The sequence below is a fragment of the Peromyscus maniculatus genome, chromosome 19 (genome assembly GCF_049852395.1).
Source record: "Peromyscus maniculatus bairdii isolate BWxNUB_F1_BW_parent chromosome 19, HU_Pman_BW_mat_3.1, whole genome shotgun sequence".
Lineage (NCBI taxonomy): Eukaryota > Metazoa > Chordata > Mammalia > Rodentia > Cricetidae > Peromyscus > Peromyscus maniculatus.
This window is the reverse complement of record NC_134870.1, coordinates 32,997,756-33,022,520: the sequence shown is the minus strand read 5'-3', so window position 1 is coordinate 33,022,520 and position 24,765 is coordinate 32,997,756.

The following is a 24,765-nucleotide window of genomic DNA, read 5'->3' as shown; positions in this document are numbered from 1 at the left end:
AACATTCAGTGTAGTAGGCACATGTTTATTTTCACTTTCAAAAGATCAGACACAATAATGATGGAGACAAGAAAACCCTAGAGTCATCTTACCATTTACTATATGCTTGGTAGGGTGCTAGAATAATACAAATAAGTCTGATCATTTCAATTTCAAGGCAGTCGTAAAATGAATATCATTATTCTTAACAGAAAGCACTAACCTTTGCAGGTTTCTTACTTTAGAGCAGACTATGTACTAATAAGCACATGGCAGGATTATATCCTTCCTTCCATGTTTGTAAGTGGGTGTTCTAATCATCCCCAGTTTACAAATCTGATAACCAAGGGGGTGGGCAATTTGTTCAAGTTTCAAGGCCAGCAAAGATATCAATTCACCCATTTGACTCCAAAGTCTGACATTTCCATTGCCCTGTTGTACAGTCTCCTGTATCCTTCCTGTGGAGAGAAGTTAATTGTGGTTTGTGGAGGGGGGTGTCCCTAATCCAGAGATAATAAATCTTAGGGAGGGAAGTTAAATCTGCATTCCTTGACTTGTTCTCTAGGACCCCTACTGGACCAAGCATGGAATTAGTGATAATGCAATGTAAAAATGACACTCTGAGGACAACTATAGTGCAGGACAGGGATGACTATCCCAAGGGCCAGACTTGTGAGAATGTGGCCATGAACCATGTAACATTGGTTGCATCATCCCTTTGCATCATCTCTCCTCCATCTTGGAATCCTTGACAATGATAACCCCAAATGACGACAGGACTGTGTGAAGATAAATGAAGTATTGATACTTTTAAATTTTCTCCATTCACATGTGCCATTTTCATTTCTAAATTAGAAACCTGTTTACATGGATTAGTGTTTTGCCTGCATATGTATCTGTGTCATGTCTGTGACTGCTGCGTGTAGAGGAAAAATGGCATTGGAATTGCCTAGAACTGGAGTTATAGGTGGTTGTGAACTACCATGTGGGTTCTGGGAACCAAACCTGGGTCCTTTGCAGAAGAAGCATGTGTTCTTAACCACTGAGGCATCTCTCAAGCCCCAACGTGTATCTTTCTTGAAAACTGAATTTTATATTTGCTGTGGAGAAAAAGTAGAATTATTTTTATATGTTTGTTTTAATAATGTAGCCCTGATCTTTGTTTTTTTATTTTCTAATAACCCTTCTCTTTTCCTGAGTTGATTTTCTAAAATATAAATCTTTTCTCAGTAGTTTTTTATAGCATCACTAAAACCTGCTCATATTACTGAGGATAATAGTATGTGTTTCATGCACATAACTCTTTCACCTAATTCCTGCTATGTCTACTCCTAATTACCAATCATTATTCTTATCTTAGAAATAAGAAAACTTAAGTTTAGAGAGGCTAAATGTTGTGTCTAACATGACAAGGGCAATCAGTTTAAGAAAATAATACCCTATACTTAAAGAAATCGTGGGTCAGTTAGCTCAAGGTGGCATACTGCTAAATTAGTTGCTGATTCTGCTGTATTGATGATGCTTGAGTTCAGAAGTCGTAATTAAATCAGTTTTTCTCCAGGGGAATCCATGGACCAGCTTCCTATTCATGAAGGCAAGCATTTGACCTCTGAGCATTCTATGTAAGGACACTATGAAACATTCATGATTCCCCATAGCTTCTGTAATGGTAGATACAGCAAGATAGCTTCCAATGTTGACCTAGGTAGGGAACTTCCTTCAGCCTAGTGTTACTGGGTTCTAGTGAGCACTGTTGAAGTTATCTGTTAACAGAAATAGCCATAGAATTCACCAGAGGGAGGGGGACTTCTAAGTGTGCCCTTTGTAGCAGCCTTCTCTGAGAGACGTACCTCCCCAAGAAGAGACGACATGGGTTTGATGGTAGAAGCCGACTTTATTTTCAGATAGGAAAGATTAAAAGTTTTTCCAGTTCTGATAACGGAGACTGACCACATTTCCACACTTCAGAGATTTATTCTCAGTCAGACATTGGGACTTAACCAGAGCGTCTGGAGCACTGGAGCACGGGGGGGGGGGGGGGAATACAGACATTTGTGACTAGAATTGTTAGGGTGATAAAATGGAGTCTCCATTTTCTGGTTTCCAAGTCTGGTGTGTTTTGGAGACAGCCCAAGACTGAAGCCAAAAGAGAACAAGGCAGTCTGGAGAAATGGCAGGAGAATTCTAACTTCCCCTAAGCCTCTGGCCCTCGCTGCCATTAAAGGGGAACACACGGGGAATGCTCTGCCATGTGAAATGAGTGGCTTCTATGTTCCCTTCCTGAAGTCAGCTTGGGTTAGATTGCTATCATTTGCAACTGTAATTATCCCAAGTCACCCAGCAAATCTGCAAATCTGTATGGGATAGCTCTCTCTCTCTCTCTCTCTCTCTCTCTCTCTCTCTCTCTCTCTCTCTCTCTCTCTCTCTCTCCTCTTTCCCTTCCCTCTCCTCTCTTCCTCTCTCACTCTTGCTCTCTCGCTCTCTTTTTCTCACTCTCTCCATAAAGCAAGCTGTGCATTTCTAAGAGGTTCTAATAAGTAAACTGAAGGCTAGAAAACATATCTTTGTTCTGGATGTCCTTATCCAGACGGAAACGGTAGATTCAAATGCCAACATGTCCTCACTGCCAATAAACGTACATACACACAAGCATGCATATGTATGTAAATAAGCAGCCACCCAGAGCTGAGCTGCCTGGCCACGCACTAAGGCATACTGTGGATCACTACTCTCTGTTTAAAGCTGCTGGTGAGGCTGTGTTTCTTTTTAACAACACAAGACAAGAAATTGTTTCCAGTTTCATCTTTACAAATTGCTCTCAATTGTGACATTTATCTTTCATTCCAATCAAGTGTAATTTACCAGAAAGATTGCAGAATGTGTCTGTATTTAAAATGTGTGTGGGGTTTTGCAACAATCCTTTCTACGTTGAACTTCTCTGCTAGGGAGGTTTGGGGCCAGCAAGGCTCAGACAAACTCATCAGTTTATAATGGCTCCCTTGAACCTCATCTACCACCAAAGTAAGATGGCCAATTGCTGAGAAGTTTTATCGGTTTGGTTCAGAGAAAATCAATCAAAATGGCTTCAGAGTTTGGGGCTGTGCTGGATTTCAAGTATTTGAATGAAAGCCGTGTGTTGATGTAGGATAAGTCAATCCTCAGTTAGGGATGGAGATACAAAAGGGCAGGAAGGGGGTTCTACTATTATAGTCTGAGGACACCTTGGGCCTCTCATCCAGCAGTTGCCAAACCGTGGTCTCAATGATGAGCTATGGAAGGACAGGGAAAACCAATGCTGGACAGTGAGAATCTGTTTTCCCTTAAAACACATTTCTTTTTTCCAAAAAACTTTTTACAAAAGTTGTTTACTAATTCAATATTATAGCCTACCAATTCTTTGGTTTGAGCTTTGTTCCCTTTAATAAGACAGTGAAGATCTTGAATCATAGTTTTTAAATGTATTTAATAGGGAAAGAATCCAAACAATTTGCCAGCCTTATATGGTCTGGTAACTAACTAGTGGTTATTCTTGGCATTGATAGTAATATGAATTTTAGGCACTTGCATTTATGGAAAGCCATCCACACACTTGGCAGGCACTATATTAGATGCTTTGCATATTCCAGCCTTACTTCAACACTGCTGCTTAGGGACAGCTACTATTTGACTTGTACAGGTTAGGGAGCCCAAACCCTTGGAAGTCAAGGAGCATATGCAGGATCATGTAGTTATCAAGAGGAAGAGTTCACCATATCTGGACAAAATGTCTTGTCCTTCTGAATAATAGCATACCTGTCATTTAGCACTAGAAAAAGTGATGGCAGCATGCTTTTGAGATAGTTTGGGAAAAAGACACCCGAGACTGATAGCTAGCAGATACCAACATCGCAATGGAGGAATTTATTGGTCTCCCATTCTGCAATGTTATGGGTATGGCAATGCTGAATAAGAAGAAGCTGCAGGAACTGGGAAGTCCTTTTTAATATTGTGGGTAATAAAATTGTAACCCACTCAGCATTCTGAATAATTGGACAGCAGGCTTTCAGTGCTGTGCACGCTCTACTATATTATATTGTCACAGTGTTTTTGTTCTGGGTAAGAAAGAACAGGGCTTTCTCCTCCCACATTGTCTCTTATTTCTCAGAAAAATTACTCTAGGATAAATTCTCTCAACACTAAGGAGGTCTTTAAATCTCTTGTGTTCTTGAGAATTCCAGGTCAAATAACCCAGAAAGGCAAGAAATATATGCATCACGGAGAGATTTTTGTCCTGCCTCTAATAAGCATGCCACAGAGTTGTACTGCAGTTTGAATGTGTTACCTAAGCTCACATCTTGCATCTTGGAAACCTGACCTCTGATGTACAAATTGTGGACTAGCAAGACATGTTGAGATTACAAGATCTGTCTTCGGGAATGGGATAATACTGTTATGGAGGGCATAAGTAAGCACTCATAAAAAGATTATCTGTCTATCTATCTATCTATCTATCTATCTATCTATCTATCTATCTATCTATCTATCTATCTATCTATCTATCTATCTATCTACCGAATCTATCTACCTATCTATCTATCTATCTATCTATCTATCTATCTATCTATCTATCTATCTATCTATCTATCTACCTAATTTCTCTCCCTCTCCCTCTCTTCATTCTGGATCTCACCATATGATGATGCAACATTTTAGTCTTCCTACACCTCCAAATCTCACAGTTGTATAAATTTATAATTTAAAAATTTATTATAAATTACCCAGGCTGTGGTATTCTGTGATAGTAGCCCACAAAGTACTAAGACATTAGGGCTAGTATAAATAGCTTAAGGTTAGTAGAAAGATTTCTCTGTGACTCCCAGGATTCCACCTCCCTTTGTTCAGTCCCCTTAGGTAAACCCCTCCCCTTGAGTGCAGGTCCCTGTGATTTGCTTCTAGCTGATAGAAATTGGTTAGGTTAATAGGATGTTAGAATTTGATTGCTTCTCTTGTTAGGACTCTTTCTTAGCCTGGACTTAGAAAGCAAGCTGACCTGTGGTGAAATACCTATATAAAGGATCACATAATATATCCTGGCCTACAGCCAGCAAAAGCTATCCATATTCTTGCAGCCCTCAAGGAAGGAACGAAGTTCTATCAATGAGTAAAAGAGCTTGAACACAGATCCCTCCACTCTGATAAGTTACTGGCCTTAGTTAATACCTGGATTGCAATTTGCAGAAATTGTGAACTTTCTCTCAGGGACTGTGTGTTCTTCTTAGCTATGATAAAGCTTATTGCTACCACGAAATTGACAAGGAAAATATTGGTTTGTGGCTTCAAAGGGTGTTGACATTTTCTGTCACTAGGAGAACCCAATGGAGGGTCAAATTTGAGGAAGTAGAAGATGAGTTAAGTTTCCACATGCTGGGTTTAAGGTGGCTGAGGATGCCCAGATGGAAGATGTATCAGGGATGAAAGACACAAAGTTTTAGAGAACACAGATGGGAATGAAGACCTGTGGGTCCTTAGTTTTTGCAAGCGGGATTTCTTAGAAGCAAATTTCTCAGGGGACAGGAGTTAACTAGTAGTGAGCTGAGATCAACACTTGTATGCGAAGAAAAGTTCATGGACCCAGAGCGTTCAGTGTGGATCCAGGGATGGCTTTTGCTGGTTCCTGGTATAAGCTCTGAAGCTGGTACAGACAATGGAGATGGTGTGACTTTGAGTAATTACCTGTCCTCACTTGAGAACAGTACCCAGAGAAAGGTAAGTACTGACAGCAATCCCAGTAGCTGGAAATATAGACCTGTCTGTGGTAAGGGAACCTAGGTCTCCATGACATGCCACTACCATAGCAGCTAGAGCTATGGCTGTGGCTGAGTCTTCTTAGAGAGGTACAAGGCTGAAAGAAAGACTGGATGGAGTCATGGAGAACACACATCATTTTGTGAAGAATGGGGAGATATTGATGAAGAGTGACCCAAGTACACTTTAAGTTTTATAGAACATGAGCAGTGCTCTAAGGCTTTGGAGTAGAATGATAAGTCAAATAGAATTTACACAAAGTTGACTTGTATCAGATTTAATATTGCAAATGTTTCTATTTTAAAAAGTAAAGATGGATATCCATCTCTTAATAATGTGGGGTAGTTCTCTTTCTGAATGACAGACACCTGTTTTCTTCACCACTCTGTAAAATTCACTCAGCATTTAGTGAGAATCACACACTGTGTCTGCTGCAGAAAAGATGCAGTTTCCTTATTGTTAGGTCAACAATGCCTTCCTTGTCTGCTTGTTTGTGCCACCATCCTCCTCTGGATACGGAATCACGTTTCATACTTCTAGACCTGTTTCCTTAACTCCTGAGTTCACACTGTCCTTTGTAACATGCCCCAGAGTTGATATCACTCACTTACATATTCAGACATTATCCCACACTGGATGGCTCTCCTCCTTGGAAACTCCCATGGTCCACTAGGTGTTGTGGGTGAACCATGCCCCTCACTCAAAATTAACATTTTGAAGGGTTAAACACCAATATCTCAGGAAGTAAATGTATTTGGGGATAGGGTCTTTAATGAGGCAATTGAAATCAATTGAGTTTTATACTAGTGCGATGCCATCCACTATAATGGGTGTCTATATAAGAAACTAGAGAGGGGATAAGACGTAGATGAAAAATATAGACCAGCCATGTGAAGGCATAAGAGAAGGGATCTATCTTTAAGTCAATGAGAAAGCACTCAGAAGAAATTAAACCTGGTTATTCTTTGATCTTGGTCTTTTAACCCACAGAACTGTGAAAAAATGTGGTTTTTTTATGTCACCAAATCTAATTTTAATAAATATTCTTTATTTATTTGTTATTATCATTAGAATATTTATTTTTATTCTTAAAATTTTATTGTCATTTTATGTTTATGAGTATTTTACTAGCGTATATATATATATATGTACCATGTTTGTGCCTGATGCCTTCAGGGCAGAAGGCATCACATCTGGAATAGAGTTATAGACAGTGTGGGCCATGATGTGGGGCCCTGGAAATTAAACCCAGGTCCTCTAAAAGAATAATGAGTGCTCCTAACCTCTGAGCCCTCTCTCCAGCCCCCATGGCAATGTTTATGTTCAATGAAGCAAAATCACATACTTGATTATTGATTGAAGGTAATCTTTTACACTGATCTCTCTCCTCAACTCTTCTTTCCACTGTTTTCCACATGTCAAACTACAACTTTCTCTTTATCCCATTTAATCCACTAGGCTTGACTGTATTTTGTTTCTCCCTTTGTTTGGTCTCATTTTGGCTTAAAGGGTAGACTAACTATATATGCAAACACATTTTATTGTTTTTAGAGGCATTATTTATTACTTCCAGCAGGCTTATGACAATGACATACACTTCCTTGCCAAGGTGCCCACTTTTTAACCTCTATATCTATGCTTATGTCAGCATCAGTAGAATCCTTTCAAATATTTGCCACTGAAGCTGTTGATGAGTAAAGGAGGGGGGACCTCTTCCACCTTCCATGGGGTCCATAAATTCAAGTGAGCTTCTTGTTTTCTTTTCTGATGCATAATGTGATTCTAGAAAATTATCATTTAATCAGCAATAATGACTCCCATATATTAACAAGCAGTGCTGCTTGTTAATCTCCCTGCCTGGTAGAGAGAAAAGATCTTCAGCAATGCATATACAATGCCATGCTGGGTTAGAAACAGCTGTGCAGGAAGAAAGAATGTTACCACTTTCTTCTGTCTTGCATACCCCTAGCACTGATAATCATGGAGGCAAAATAATAACTGTGTCCCAGCCCCATGCACAAAGTATAACTCTCCCATGAGAAGCAGTCATGGAAGAAAATGGTTCAGTTGTCTTGCTAATGTTATAAGTGCCCACATGGTCCACCCCTTGGTCTATTTGTATGTTTACACCATGAAAAAGCCAAGGTCTCCTCATCCTGCCAATCCTCTCTGTCCTGGGTGTTCATCACTGTCCTGGCTCATCATGCTCTGGTCACAGTGTTCTTTTGCCTCCTTGATTACTCCCATTTCTTTTCACCTCTGGACCTTTGTGTCTACTCTTGCTTCTACCTATGGTCATGTTACCAGTGTCTTTTGTCTGATATTTCTGGATTTTAGGGCTTATTTCGCTGACACATTCCACATGATACTTTTCATTCATTCCCTAAGAAAACTCTACAATTAGTCCCCTACTGGCTCCCTAAATATGGGCAACATTTTTCTTCAGATCATTGGTCATGGTAACATGTATGCTCATAACTGATAACTTGTTAGTTTCTCCTTAATGTTTGGAAGAATAAAACCAAGGCCATTTCTTTCAAACTATCAAGCATGTGGACCTAGAGACTGTTGTAATAAACATTTTTATCTTTCCACCTTCAGTGATTTATCAATCATAGCCTGTCCTCTGAACCTCCACGCCAACCAGGAAGGAACATCTAAAGGATGAAGAAATCTCTCTTGGCCACTTCCTCTAATGTAATCCTAGAAAACATCATTTAAGAGTATCCTTGCCAGTTTATTTTCAGGCCATCCCCAACCAGGGGGTCTCTAAAATGCATTTATAAATGCTGAAGATCCTTCAATAGCTTCTAGCCCTGTTAGCCCACCTCTCTTGTGCCACTTACTGCTGATCTATATGTGTCCCATGCAGTGTATGCCCATGTGATACTGGACCCTCAGAACTCTACAGAAGGGCTTTAGCCCTCATCCAACTCTCCCTTCTTTTCTTCCTGACCCCCTCTGCCATCCTTTAAATCTGCATGATTTCTTTTTTTTTGTGAGTTACTCACAGAACCCAATGAAGAGTAAAGGAAATGTGCAGACTACTAATGCAAATAACAATGAAATTGACCATTTCAACAGATGTGCATCAACCAGTAATATACATATGCATGCATATGTGTCTATACCATCTATCCTGTAAAAACTATTGAGTATCAATGGTGTTTCAGTCACAAGTCCAAATGTGACATATATATTTCATTCAGCCTTAAGGGTGGGTCAGAAATTAAGGCAGTTGACATAATAGAAAATATCCAAGAGCCTAGGGTGACAGTGGTAAAAGAGGATTTGACTATAGACAATCTTATCTCCAAAACATATTTTATTTATCACTACTTCATTTATTCTGCATTGCTGTATGTTGTAAAATACCTGTTAACTCTTTATGCATGAATCATGCTGTTGTAATAGTCTATTGTTTGTGCCTCTTATAAGACTACATATATCCAAATAAAAATTACTGTACTCAATTTGTATAGTCTAATGTGTTAACATAATTTTATCCATATGGCAGTGATTTCTTAATTTATTCTCAGAGTCAGTATATGAATCTTAATTCTGTACCTAGCCAGGTCCCATGTCCTTCATGTTATCTTGTAGCTAAAGACTGAAATGTTAATGTTTTCATTAAAATTAGATTTCATTCTATCATAATCCTGACATATCCTAGATATGTCTGTTGAACAAGCTATACTCAAGCAGAATCATTAGCTTGGTCTGTCATTGGTGACTTATCTGAAGTGACTAAGCATTGTTCCGAATCTCTTCAGGAAAGACCACACATCGGTCTAAGAGACTGTAATGCATTTCAATGCAGTTGTATTTTGTGCCCAGAGGTTAAAAGGTATGTATTTTTAGAAAGGTAAAGTAATAAGTGAACAGTTTAAAGTTATAAAATAGGACTCTGATGTTCTTAGACATAGATAACACCTTCTCTTAGACTCCCAGATTCCAGATCTTCTACCAGCTGAGTGGAGAATCCACAGAGGAAAAGTCACAAAGAAACTTAATGTGATGAGAGAAATAATCCATAGGGAGTGTAGTGGATATTGAATTAACTTTGCTGCTCACCCTGAGTCTCTTAAGTGAACTAATAATGTGTTTCAGGTACTCTTAAAATTGATGACGCTGACACCAGAGCACGGGATTTGTGGTGTAGTGTCTCCAAGCCATAGGGAGATAAAGGATGTTTGTGGGGAGAAGATGGTAAGGGTCCACCTGTAAAATGTAAGATGAATTGCTAAACAGTCTTATTAATAAAAAAAACCCAAAGCCAGATATTGGGGTTAAAACTGAGAGACCAGAGAAATAGGACAAGCCACAGCCAACCACATCTCACCAACTCCTCAGCTTCCAAAGAGAGCTATTTCCTATATACTCACACCTATATGCCTTTCTGTTCTGCCATCTCACTTCCCCTCTCCGCCCAGCTACATCACTTCCTGTCTGGCTGTACAGATCTCTAGATATCTATGGTTAACTAGTGTTGGAATTAAGGGCATATTCCACTATGCCTGGTTTTGTTCCCTGTGTGTCCTTGAACTCACAGAGATACAGATGGATCTCTGCCTCTTGAACGCTAGGATTAAAGGCGTGTGCTACCATTGCCTGATTTCTGGTAACTATGGCGACTGGTTTTTTTCTCTGATCCTCAGATAAGCTTTACTGGGGTACACAAAAAATATCACCACATTTCCCCTTTTTTGTCTAAAATAAAGTTATAACTAATATAAGAGAAACTATATACAATAAGTACAATAACTATATACAATATATACAGGCAACAAATACATCAACAATGTCTAGTCCATTAGCATTTGACAAATTCAGCAAAAATATTCCATTTTCTATCCTATTTTTCTGAGTCCAAAATGTATCTAATTCACTTTCTATCCTTACTTGTATTACCAACCAAAAAGTATCTTTTGATGTCTTTCCAACTCACACACTTTACACCTCTTAGTGACTTTCTTTTCTGAATTTGTTAACAATGAAAACTATGACTATAACTATAGCTATTTAATCTTCAACTCCCTTAGAGACCTGAGAAGGAAATAATATTACCCAGTATATCAGGAAGTGCAAACAAGCAACAACCAAAAATTGTGAGTTATGACAGAAACAACCAGCTGCCTAGACAGTCACCTGAGGTTTCACTGCAATGTTGGGGCATCCATTCTTTGGCCTACAGGCTTAGCATGTTTGACAGACTCATCTGTGAAGCAAGATTTTCTAAAGAGCCTTCCTACCTTATATCGGCAAGGATCAGCATTCTTTGTGTTTTTTTTTTTTTTTTTTGCGGGGGGGGGGGTGTCAAGACAGGGTTTCTCTGTGTAGTTTTAGTGCCTGTCCTGGATCTCATTCTGTTGACCAGGCTGGCCTTGAACTCACAGAAATTGGCCTGGCTCTGCCTTAAGAATGCTGGGTTTAAAGACGGGTGCCACCGCCACCAGGTGGCAGTCCTTTGTTTTGTGTCTTTCTTGTCCATTTTGGACAACATACTGTCAGCAGTCAATGCAAGGGCACTTTCTTGCCCAATGGCTAACTTTTGCCACAATGAAAGTAAACTCCATATGGAGATTCTTCAATGCCCATCATTTTCTCTGAAGTAGATTGGTGCTGCCAGAAGCAGACATTTCTCATAGTCATGAAAAAAGAAAAAAAATCTATGTTATTAAACATATTAAATGCCATATTCTGTAGATCTCTGAAGTGTTTGAAGATGACGTGTCTGTCTAAAATGCATCTCTGCTTGATCTTGAAAACATACCTAATATGACTACAAGTTCAATTGCAATGACTAACTACTAACTTACATTTCTTCATATCCTAATTAATTGGAAATAATTTTCAAGGATTAGCAAATTGTATTACATAGTTAAATGAACTGTATAGGTACAAGATTAGAAATATATATACAGTATTTTCTAACAAAATCAATCTCAAATTTGTACCAATATATAAAATTTGTATACAATATACAAAAATCCAATCCAATGTAAAATATTTAAAACTAGTAGTTGCATTCTAAAAGTAGATTCAATAATCAACCTTTTTATTTTATTATATCTATATAAATCAACCTCAAATTTGTAGCAATTACACAATTTTTATACAATATACAAAAAATCCAATCCAATGTAAAATATTTAAAACTAGTAGTTGCCTTTTAAAAGTAGATTCAATAATCTACCTTTTTATCTTATCTTTATATGCTAATCATGAAAATCAAATAAATAAACAGAACAGTAAAGTCTTGCCTTGCATAAGTATTCCATGAGTACATCTCCACTGCTCCACTGTGAATTTTCTCAAGTGAGCGTTCAAACACAGATTCTTCCTAAATGTTTACTTTCAATGCATCGTTTTCTAGGGAACCCCATGATCCTGTGCTAGCAGCCCAGTCAGAAGATGCGATCTGGACCTGTCTTGCATGGAAGACACAAACTTAGCTGTTAATTTCATGTTTTATTCAAATCTTAAAGAAATTCATCACTATACAAAGCTTTGACATATAATTTTCCCTTGATGGCATTATTATTGTTCTCAGTGGTTCTAACATGTTTGCTGGCAGGATCTCTGCTGTGGAACGCTGGTCTCTGGATACCACCTGGCTATCGTTGTGTTGAAATCAGAGCAGAAGAGTCCCTCACAAGTTTTGGTTCATTGATATTCCCACATGAGAAGCAGGTGACCTGCCTCTCCCTAAAAGATATGTAAGCAGTTGATGATTGCTAGGGTGGTGTGACTTAATCTTTGGTTATATTCTTTGCCTGTAAATTGCCCAAATAATTCCTGGCCCATGATACTGACATATCCTAGACAGATTTGATAAACAAGTTAGACTCAGGTGGAATCATTACCATGGTCTTTTATTGGCAATTGAACCATCTGGAGTAAATAATCATCATTCACATTTCTCTGGGAAAGACCACACAACAGTCTAAGAGAATGTAAAGTATTTCTTTAGAGTGATTTCTTTGATTTTAAGAAATTGGTATCTAGCATATATGATACAAATGTATTGTTTTACATATACACATATATACATATATGTGTATATAAATACTGATTGATTGTTGCAAAACATATGTAGCATTATTCCTTTATCAATTTTCAGACATATAAGGTTTATTTTTCTCAAAACTAATTCTGTATCTAGCAAAGAATAAATCACTTATTTGTCTCTCCTGGCTAAAGATATTTCATTGAGCTCAGGTATTTTCAACAGAAATTACCTTTCAAAATATAACTTTCTTTTTCTTGACTGTGGAGAAAAGATGACACAAAACACATTATAGCCATCAAATAGCAATGAGATACAATGACATATTTGCTGGGTGCTTGCTTTGTGGTAGGAATTACACTTAGCAGTTTGCGGGTATTATCTAATTTAATCCTCCCAATAAATTCAGGAAGTGAATTTTTAATTTGAGAAACAAGAAAAATCAAAACTCAAAGAGCTTAAGTAGCTTTGCCCAAGATTGCACAGATGGATTGGGGCAGAGCTGGCAGTTGGGCCTGGGCCATCTATATCCCATATGGGAAAGCATCACCTGAAATTCTTGTTATTGATGCAGACTTTTGCTAAAATAGGACCAGAAAAATCTCCATTTTTAGAAAGCACAATTGATAGTGCTTCTTACATTTTGACATGCAGGAGAATCAACTGGAGAGCTAATTTAAACACAAGTTCCTGTATACCACCCCAGAGATGCTGATTCAGGCAGTCTGGCCTGGGACCTGAAATTGTGCATAGATAACAAGCTCCCAGGTGATGCTAATATTTGGGGCCAGATTTGAAATAAAAAGCTTCTGAAATTTTCTGATTCAGGTGGTGAGAATCAGTCTAAAAACAGGGAACCTGGCCTCATCCTCATATGATATGCATAATTAATTGGTGATAGGAGAGAGATTTATCAGGGAAAGTTGCTACAGGATTTGGTTAAAGATAAGAAAAGTTTAGAGAGGACAAAGTTGGAACTTAATAGTGGGATATTGTGGAATTCTGAGAGATGAGTTGGAAAACAAAGATCAGCTGAGAGCTTTAGGTAAGGGGGATGAGATTCCAGCCCGAGGTTTGATAGCTTTAACCTGGGAAGCAAGTATCTGAGTAAGATAATTTGTAATTCCTAATACAATGTAAATGCTATACTAATAGTTAGTATATTGCTTTTTCAGAGAGTAATGACAAGGGGAAAAAAGTTGGTACATGTTTAGTGTAAACTCATTTTCCTTCCAGTATTTTCAACCAGTGGTTGATTGAACACACGAATGCAGAAACCTTAGCTACCAAGAGCCAGGTACCCCATGAACCCAATGTGGCAGGCTGTAGTTAGTCAGGTTATCATGACAAACTGGATTTCAAACAGGTGCAGTGTCTGTGAACAAAATCATGCCCTTGACACACAAGCAGTAAGGAGGTCCAAGTGTTCAGAGAAGCATGTTCAGGGTGGAAATAATCAACAAAAGACTAGTGTCGAGTGCATATGTTGGCAGCAGCCTGAGGAGGCCAGTCCTGACATGTTTGGCCAGGCTTTATCAGTTGAAATGGCAAAGACCATTAACCTGGAACTGTTTAACAGAATGAATAGAACTTCTGTAAAATGATTTTAGTCAGGAATTAATACACAGGCAAAAGACATACATCTTGAGAACTCTTCTAAGTCATGAACCTCAACCACAGCACTTCAAGGCCTAGTGGGATGTTTAGTAGTAACTTGAGATCTCCATCCACTTGAAAAGTTTGGCTGGGTCAGTGTGTTTAGTGACTGAACATTCTGCAAATGCAAAAGAATGGATTTGCTGACTTCAGAAAATCAGGAAAAGCATTTGCCACATCAAACAATGCTGTTGTCCATAGGCTCCCACAACGACGTATGCCATCCATAGTTTCCTACAGCATATCTAAGAGAAGTCTTCCCATTAAGTTTTCAAGATCAGACACTGGAAAACACATCAAGGAAATCCTCTTTATTCCTCCCCTGTAAAATCACTTCTTTATGTAGGTAAATATCTTCTGGGGAAGAGCTGTCTACCCACCCTGGGTGACCATGACCATGCCTTCTCTTCCATAAAGCACAGTCTTCCATAATAATCTTGTATCATAACAAATATTTAAATAACTTTTTTGTGTGGATGTGACTATAGGACAGCATGTATTTATTGGAGGTAAATTGGTAAAATCTGGTAAGATTTTACTAAATACTGGCTGTGTAATTTTTTATTAAAATATTCATTTTACTAAATGAACTTGTTTCAGGGACTACACATATAGCAGGGAGCAAATATTCTAGTTTTTCATAACTCCCTCCATCAAACAAATAAATGATCAGTATGTTTCTTTGGAGGGTACATATAAATTTTTTTTACCTTGGTTGGCTTTATCAGGATCAAACTCTACATAATATTGTATTTATAGTTTTAGCAGTGTTTCATGAAAAATATACTAGTGTTTTTACCTGATCTGTTCATAACCACATGTTTGTAACTCACCTCACACTCTGAAGGCCTCTCTCTGTTCCATTTACTACCCACTGTTTGCCATTTCTCATCTAGACCATCTGTGTAAGTTTCTAAGACTCATCCCCAAATCTATCTCTGAATTTCATGGCTGTTAACTGTGAGTTCTTTTTCATAGATATTCTCTAAATTCTAGCTCTTGTATCAACAATTTCTGTACTTACAAGGTAGAGAGTCTGAATCTTAACAACTATTGGTGCAGAATAAATTTTCTACAAATATTTTAATGTACTGAAAGCTAGAAAATGCTATTCAAGTCAGATATACTCTGCAGAAGTCCTTCAAGCAAAGAAATGCTAGCTGCAGGCCTTACATAGTTTGTGTGCATTTGAGAAGATGCTTTAACTTTGATTACTGTAATATAAAACAGTAGTGGTTTCCTTTTGGAAATAATGCAAAACCAATACAAAATCATTGCCTCTATCAAATTGTACCATATAGAGTTGACACATGTGAAGAAAATTTAGCTCTACAAAGAAAAGAAAATCCAGGTTCTGGCTTTGCAGTTAAATACACACAGCAAAATTATACGCACATTGAATTTCACCTTGCATGGGGAGCTGAGAGAAAGAAACAGAAATAGTGGTGAGAAAATATGACAGCCCCTGCCTCAAACCTCTTGTTATTCATTGAGGCAAATGTCCAACATTTTCAAATTATACATCTTTTGCAGAAAGAATTGTAGTATCCCTTAAGGCATTGCAAAATGGGAGTGAGCTTAATAGTGGAGAGCAGACCCAAGAACCAGCCTTCTCTGCTGCTGAAATACAGTGCTTTTCTTTTAAAACAACTCTGAAGGCCCGTGAACCTTTAAACCTACAGATTTGCAGCTTAACACTGCAATTTATTTCTCTTGGCAACAGTTACAATGTTCCTAGACTTATGTAGAGGAAGGAAAAAAAATAATTACTTTATTTGAAATGGCCAAAACTCTGAGAGAGGAAAAAAATATGATTTTGATTTTCACTACTAAAGAAAATAAACTATGGAAGCATGACATTCCGTGGCTCCTTCCCTTGAGAATTCTGAATGATAATCACAGAGCAGTGTTAGATATTCAATTATGTGCAATTGAGTGGAAGGCTGAGATTTCCCAAGTTCTACTGAATTAAGACTTATGAAGTCATAGTATCAGGGAGGAATGAAAGGTTTTAGAATTTTCAGCATGAGACGAATGCTTATTGACTAATAGGACCGTGTGTTTGGGAGTGAGACATATTCATGTCCCTCAGCTCCATCTCTTCAGGGCTTGGTGCAAGAACAGAAACAGGAGACTTTACGCTTCCCTACTCTTCAGCAAATAGCTAACCAGTGGCTTTGTAATTTGTTTAAAAACAAGGCTCATTTGCAATGTAGTGATGCTTCTTAATATTCAAGAGATCTGCCGACACCATCAGGAGGGGAAACTACTTCTCATTCTGAGCAAACAGCAGCAAAGCGTTTTTCAAGCTTGTAACTGAAACACACAATGACGTGGAATAACAATAAGCTGGCATCAGAATGTTCACTGTGTCCCTGTGACATGTTCTTCTGAAGTGTAGGGCTTGGAGTCCAATCGTTGCTCCAGTGGGTTAGTTTCTCTGCAGTTATGATGAATAAATATTTTCTTGAGAGCAGACCAACTTCATAAAAAGTAACTGATTCTCAGCTTCTTTTCCCATAGTAACGCAGGTCTGTTTTTCTCAAACTCTTCAAATTCTGCCTATTTTTATCATTATGATACTGACTTAGTTTTAAGTTAATTTTTAAAAGTTAATTAGAAAATAAAATCTGGGGCATGAAGATGGCTCAGAGTAAAGACACTTCTCTTGGGGGTAAGCCTAATGATGGGAGTTCTACCCTCAGAACTCAGGCTGGAAGGAAAGAGAACCAATTCCTGAGGGTTGTGCTCTGACCTGCACACACACACACTGCTCCATGCATGCATATATCCCCCATGCATGCGCGCGCGTGCGCGCACACACACACACACACACACACACACACACACACACACACACTAAAAAATAAATAAAAATAAAAATTTAAAAAACAAAACATCTACTTATCCTACAAAATATGAGAAATACATCCAAGAAGTGAAGGCAGCATGAACATAGTGGGGCTCTTTTGTTTTTCCTAAGGTGGACTTTTTGCAGCCCATCCCCACATGTGTCATGAGAAGGGGGATAGAAACAGACGCTCAAAAGTACAGACTTGTTCCCATTTCTCTACATCATTGTGTCCTAGGTACTTCTGTATAGCACGTATAGCATTCAAAATTATCATCATTAATTAGCACTAATGTTTTATCTTTAGTTACCAAACTATTTCTCTATTGTTGGAAATACCTATCTTACAAGGTGTATACTAACTGTGGTTTTCTTGCCAAGCTGCCAGAGACTACAACTATCTACCAATGTCAGTGTTCGCTTAACCGCCATCTTAGGCTCCTCTTCCTTCCCACCTCTTCTCTCTCATTAGCTTTACTGGTGCCTGCTTTTCAAGATTCTTCCCTCTGCCAGTAGCCTGTGCTAAGTTCCCTCTTCTGCCTTTGAGTTCTGCATTCCTCTCCCTTGTATGGATTTGCCTGGGTTTCCTTGGGAAACAAACTGAGAAAAATCCTCAAACTTACTTCCCATGCTATGTGGTCAATAGGACATGTCAGAACCTTGGTAATGATCTTAAACTCTTCTCCCTTACCAATCTTGTACTTACAGCAGCCTTGTCTGTATTGCATAGCCTTGAGTTATATAGTAGGATATGGGCAGCCAGACAACATAGCCTTGTGCGGGGCAGTTTACTAAGAAGTGATTGTAAGCATGGTACACATCTAGCATGGCTTTTAAGAAATACCCTTTAATGCCATTAAGAAGAACTGTAATAATGATAGGTCTAATGTTCAGCTATCATGTGTATGCTAATTTAGATATTAGTAATAAATGCTATCATGACAGGTAGATTCCTGTGTAATACATGTTGCACAGCAGGTATGTGGCTCACAATGATTTTGAATTGTCTATGTGATATTCAGGGGTCAGAGAGATGTCTCATCTTCTGTCATCTCAGGAAGTGCTGACGTAAGTTAGTTTCTAGCTCTTGTGAGAAAGCATCCATAGTGGAAGAGACTTGACTGCCACATAAAAGATTTTGGTCTTCCTGTTTTGCTTGTTTGGTTCAGGAGGCAACAGGAGGCTCCTAGGAGGTTTGGGCCAAGGTCTGTTCAATACAGAGACCTGATGAAAGCATTCTCAAAGACGAGTGTGTGGTGGAGTGTAGAGTGACTCAGAAGAATGCATTAGAGCCCTGGCATTCCATATTAGAGCTCTTGGCCTTGCCTCTCGCTCTAACCTATTGAAAGGATCAGATTAATGTGTGTGAAAATGATGATGGCCGCTCTGGGCTCCACCTTTCCACATTTGCTCTGGCTGGAGTCAGATTGCCATTCTCTAACGTATTTTTTACTCCAATTTTATATCTATTGTAAATAAAAACATCCCCTTTCCTTCAATCAGCAAGTTTCTTATGCTGCTCGTCCCCTGTCCTGTTTCATGGTGTCCCCTGTTAAGCTGAGGGTTCTAACTCCCTCTGTCCTCTCCTCAGAGGCTTCTTTAAGGATAAACTAAGACCAGTACAAGGAAAATAATAATAAGAGGGAAAGTAATTGGAGTGCCTCTATGCTTTCGACATTGATATCACGGTCTCCACAAAGGAACTGTTAGTTGTATTTTAGAGATAAAGCAAGGGAAGCTCAGAGACATTAAGTAAACTGCCCAGGTTTACACAGTAGACACTCACTCCCATTTGTGCTCTTAAGTACAACATTTAAGAGCTGTTTAAATCTTTAAATTTTAGTTTCTTTCAAAAGGAGTGTTCCCCCACCCTCTTCTCATCCTCCCCAATGCAGCCAGCTCTAATCCTTCAGGGCTGCTGACAAGTGTCTTAATCAGAAGTATCTGAATCTGACCTGGTCATTTATTCTCTTTCTTACTGTTCAGTGAACTGAGAACACCCTACAAAATGGGGTTGTAAGTACTTGGGAATTCAGAGGCACAGTAAGAGAACTTCACCTCAGCAAACCTAGGGTAACGCCTCTTCATATTAATGAGTTCTCCTTTCTTTCTCTGTCTCTCTCTGTTTCTCTGTCTCTGTCTCTCTTTCTCTCTCTCATTTGTATGTGTCTGTCTGTCTTTCATAGAAGCAAAACAATAATCTCTAAATTTAAATTTACTTTTTGTTGAAATCCATGCTTCTTTACATTTTTTTTTCTGAATATTTCTATGAGTAGTTTCTGTTTGGGCAACACAGTAGTATAAACTATCGTTTCCTTCCTGGCATTGAATCTGAATCTTTGGAAATAAATCTTGCTGAAAAGCTCATTATTTTTTAATTATAAGATATATTAGTATCTTGGTTTAAAAGTCTGCAGAGGGTAGAAGGAATATTTTGGTTTAAGAGAAGGTTTCTTTCTGGTGTAATGACATCATGAAGTAGCAGCAACATTAGTTTGAATAAAAATGAAACAATGAGAAAATGTACTGGAATGAAAGGAGCTACTCCAACTATTTTAGGAAGGAGGGAGGAGAGGTGTGGTGATATTTTATTTGTACTGAAATGTGATTTTAATTTTATGTTAATAAATAAAGTTGCCCTGGGGTCAGAGCTATTAGAGCCATAGCAAGAGCATGGTGGTTAGAAGAGCTAGGTAGATTTCTGTGTGTTCAGGGATACAGCCAGTATTGGAGACATACGCCTTTAAGACCTGGAGGGCGGTACTTACAGGCAGTGATGAGGCAGTCATGTGGTTGGGTTTACAATCAATGAGAAGGCAGAACAGAAAGATTATTTAAACAGAGACACAGGAAGTACCTCCCTCTCTCGGGGAAGCTAGGAGCACTGCAGGAGGTAAGATTTTATCTCTGAGCTCTGACCTCTCGGCTTTCTCTTTTACATTGGCTCTGTGTTTCTTATTTTAAAAAGACGATTGGTTACATCTACAGAGAGGGAAATCAATAGTGGTTAAAAATAAAGATAATCCTCATTTGTGGTAAATGCTCAAGAAGACTCATAACCTGAAGCACTGATTTTACTCCAGGTAGAGCTAGGAGTGAACAAAATTTGCTTTGGATGTAAAGGAAAATTAGGATAAACAAATTAGCTTTGATTAGGAAATTCAACAATTTTCCTATAAACCTTATATTGCTCCAAAGAAGAAATTCTATTAAGAAGAAAAAGTAGAAATTGGGCTTAGTAAGTTACTGCAGTCCTTTAAATGTTTGGTTAGAGGTTATAGTTTACATTTTTTGATACTGTACACAATATTTTAGATCTTCTCTGCTATTTGGAAACTTAATTTACCATGAGTTGAGATTGGGCAATATTTAAATGAGAATGTCCTTCTAGAGTGCCCTGGTCATTGTTTGTGAATGATGAAGCTGTATTCAGGTAACAGTTATCCCACTCCCAGGGGACATGATCTCATGACAGCCTTTCCTTCTGGTTCACTCCACAAAGTCATGTCACTATCCCTTTGTCCTATGGATTCAGGCCACCATAATGACCTTCTGTTCACTTTGCAGATGGTTATGGAGCACCTGCCACCTTCCAGGCACTGTACTAAGTGCTGGTAATGAGGTAGCGCATAGGACAGGCATGGTTCTGATCTCACAAGCTCTCAGTCTACGGAGGAGAAAACTGAGGAAGTGAGCAAATGGTAACTTTATATCTTACCTCAAACACTGGGAGTAAAGGGTGCTGAAGACACAGATGTAACAGAGAAAGCTAACAACTCAGACTGGCATGACTGCATGTGTGGTCTGTGTTTTGAAATCCAAGAGAAAGAAGACTTTGGGAAATACCATCACTATCATCAGTAGTAACAGTGAGTAGGGTTTGTTGAATATCAGTTATTGCCAAGACACTAAAACAACTTCATAAAACCCATATTCATATTGCTAAGTGAAAGAAGCTCAATTGAAAAGGGAACATTTGGGATAACTCCAACTGTCTGACTTTTGGAAAAGGCAGGACAGTTGAGACAGTTAAAGATGAATGTTCTCCAGGGGGTATAGGCATTAAGTGTGGGGAGGGTATTAAAGTTGGATCACAGGGTATGTTTCAGGGAGGTGATATGATTTTGTGTGATGCTGTAATAGTGGATACACATCAGATATTCATCCAAACATATAGAAAGTAGGCATCAAAAGAGTCAATCCCATGGCTACTATATAAAATAATGCATCATTATTGGCTAGTAGATGGTAACAATTGTATTGTACTAATGTAAGATGTTAGGAATTGGGAAAGTTGGTTTGGGGCATGTAATAAGATAAAATGAATCTCTCTGAACTTCAACAATTTTCCTATAAACCTTATATTGCTCCAAAGAAGAAATTCTATTAAGAAGAAAAAGTAAAAACTGTGAAAATGTGCTAAGTTAAGTACAGTTTTTCAGAGTAGAAAATAAAGACTCATAATTTCTCAACAGTGAGCTACTAAATTAGGATTTGAACCTAAGTCTGTCCCATTAAGTCCACATTCTTAAACTCAGGATGATGAGAAACGGCTTCATCTAGCTCATTCCCAATACCCTGTTCTCTCTTTTCCCCCTTTTATTTGCTAATGATCTCATTATTCCTCTGAGCATCTGGGATTAGATTTCCCGAGGTTCATTTGTCTCCTTCCTTTCTCCTTTCCCCTACACTTGAACCATTCATCACAACCCACAGATTCTCCTTCCAGAGTTTCTTGGACCCATCCCTTTTCCCTCTATTATTACTACTTTCTGGCTTTATTATTGCTTTCTTTTCTGTTTCGTTTGTCTTTTAGGTACTTCAGCACACATGAATTTGTAGTTCTTTTTCTCTCCTGCACTGCTCTACTGCAACCTCAAGATTGATTTTTCTAATCATCATTCAGTATGATGGATGGTCTGTCACTTACTCAATGAATGACACATATTTTTATGAGGATGATGATTTCGAGGGAGGTATTATAATTGATTGTATCTTTCTTTAATTGCAACTGTGAAATCATCAAAGAAAATTTGGGGTGCCACACTTGTCTTTTAAAAAAATTGTTTTTGAGATTGGTGTCTTGGTACATTACTCAGGCTAGTCTTGAACTCCTGGCCAAGTGAACCTTCTTCTTCAACTTCCAGGGTAGCTGGGACAGCCAGCATGCATTGCCATGTGGAGATAGGGTGTGGACCTTACTGCTCTATTATTTTGTTTGTTTGGGAGACAAGACTGAGGATCAAATCTAGAGCCTCACGGATGTGAGGCAAAGGGCTCTATCACTGAGCCCCAACCTCAACACCACTTTCCCCAATACTTACTGTGGCAAAGGTGAAGTTGTTCACACCACCCCTTCCCCCAACTCTGTTTGTAGTCAGCTAAGTAGCCTTTCCATTAACTTTTTCTCCATTTGATTTCCTACTGGCACACTTTCTATTAATGAAAGTATTTATTGAATATTTCTTGAACTGATTTAGACCCCAAAAGTGTTTTTTATCTCTTTTGTTGTGTTTATTATTGTATTTGTTCAATTAAACACACACACAAAAAAGCCAATGACAACAAAACACATTAAAATGCCTTTCATTTCTTACTCTGTATCACAACTTAGTGTTTTGTTTGGACTATTCTTAATACATTTTCAAGAAAGTATAATTTTCCCTTAATTGCACTCCTATTTACATTTATGTGACTTCATATAAAAAAAAGAAAGTTTCCCTAGCCACTTGTCTTTTTCTGAAGAGTTGTATCTCAAGCTGAATAAAGAAAATAAATGGGAAATAGGATTTAGACGTGCAAATGTTTGTTAGAGCTCTTTCTCAGAGAGGTTAAAGCACAAAAGTCCAAATCGCATTATGAGCCTGGAAATTCATTTGATTTTCTCCTTCCTGAAACAAACATGTTCTTGGGGTGGGGACTTGTATGCAGTTTGCTTTTCTGGTATTTTTCCTGGAATTCCCAGAAAAAGGCTTAACTTACTTACCTTTTTTTTTTTTTTTTTTTAATTTTTAAACTGTGGCCATGGCAGGCTTCTTGCTAGCTAGCTCTTATATCTTAAATTAACCCCTTTCTATAAATCTATACCTTGCCACATGGCTTATGGCTTACTAGTATCTCTACATCTTGCTTCTCCTGGCAGAGGGTAGCAGCATCTCCCAGCTCTGTCTTTTTCCTTCCTCTTTCTCTAGCGTAACTTACTTTCATGGAGGGATTCAGTTGTTCATTCTTTTGGCCTTAGGGTGAATAGTTCAAATGCATCTTGCTAGTCATTTTCTCTCAGAAGCCTGTCTATAACAGTTGCATTGATAACCTTGATTCTTGCTATCACTTTAATCCTTTTAACCAAGTTATTACATGAAAATTAAGGCTTATAAATCACAGAGTGGGTGATTGCCTGCACTGTCTTATAGCACTGCCTTATAGCACTGCCCAGCCAACCTTGGGCAAACCCTTTAGCACCTCTGCATTTCAGTGGGTAGATAGTATCATCCTATGTCAAAACACAGTGTAGAGCAGGATGTGAGTGTAAGGAGAGAGTTGTTAAAACCACGTGTGGTGAGATGCATTTCATAGTGCTCTACAGTATGTTATACTCGATTGAGAATGAAATACTCTGAAGAAGATTTCAGCTTATCTCAACCAGATTCTTTAATCTTAGACTATGTACCACATGTAAAATTCTTCATGGCTTATATTTAAGGAATCTTTGCCTGAATGATAATTACACATATGTTCTCATTATTATAACATATTATGTATAATCTATAATTAATTGTTATATTTCATTTTTGTGTTTACTTTTATTCATTCTATTCCTTTAGTAAGAAATACTACTTTTTGCAAAATGAACAGAGTTCCAAATTGAGCATTTTTTCTTTCATGTTTATACTCCTCAAGAGGGAAGTGTGGCAAATATATTCCTCTTTGGTATAGCTTTTCTTTAGACATTTCAGAACCATGGTACCATTATGGGCATTTTTTAAAAAAAATGCAATAGCCTTTCTTTTGAATATTTCTTTTCCCTGAAAAATGTCTCCTCTTGGATTTCCTCAGCTAGTACCTTGATATTTATGGTCTAAGCACTTCAGTAAATGCGAGAAAACAATGTTTGCTGGTAAAGCTAAGAGGGAATATAAGGAATTTGTGGTTTTAAGGTAAATAAACACATTAAGCTGTGTTGAGGTTAACCTCTGTAACCTAGAGCCAAAATGGGATATTGGAAGGAATAAAAAGATGGGTAAAGAACATTCCAGATAGACAAATGACTCTCGACCTCATGTATTATCCGGGAATGGATTATCTGCTGCAAATTTTGGGTCCTGAATTATTTTTATCCTTTCTATTCTGAAATAAGATATTTTCAAACAAATACTATGTGGTCAGAAAATGGATAATAGGCAGCTCACTTTGTCCAGAAAAGCTCCCAGCTAAACAAACAGCAAAAATTTCAAATGGACTCAGGATGCATTCATCTCTTATCATG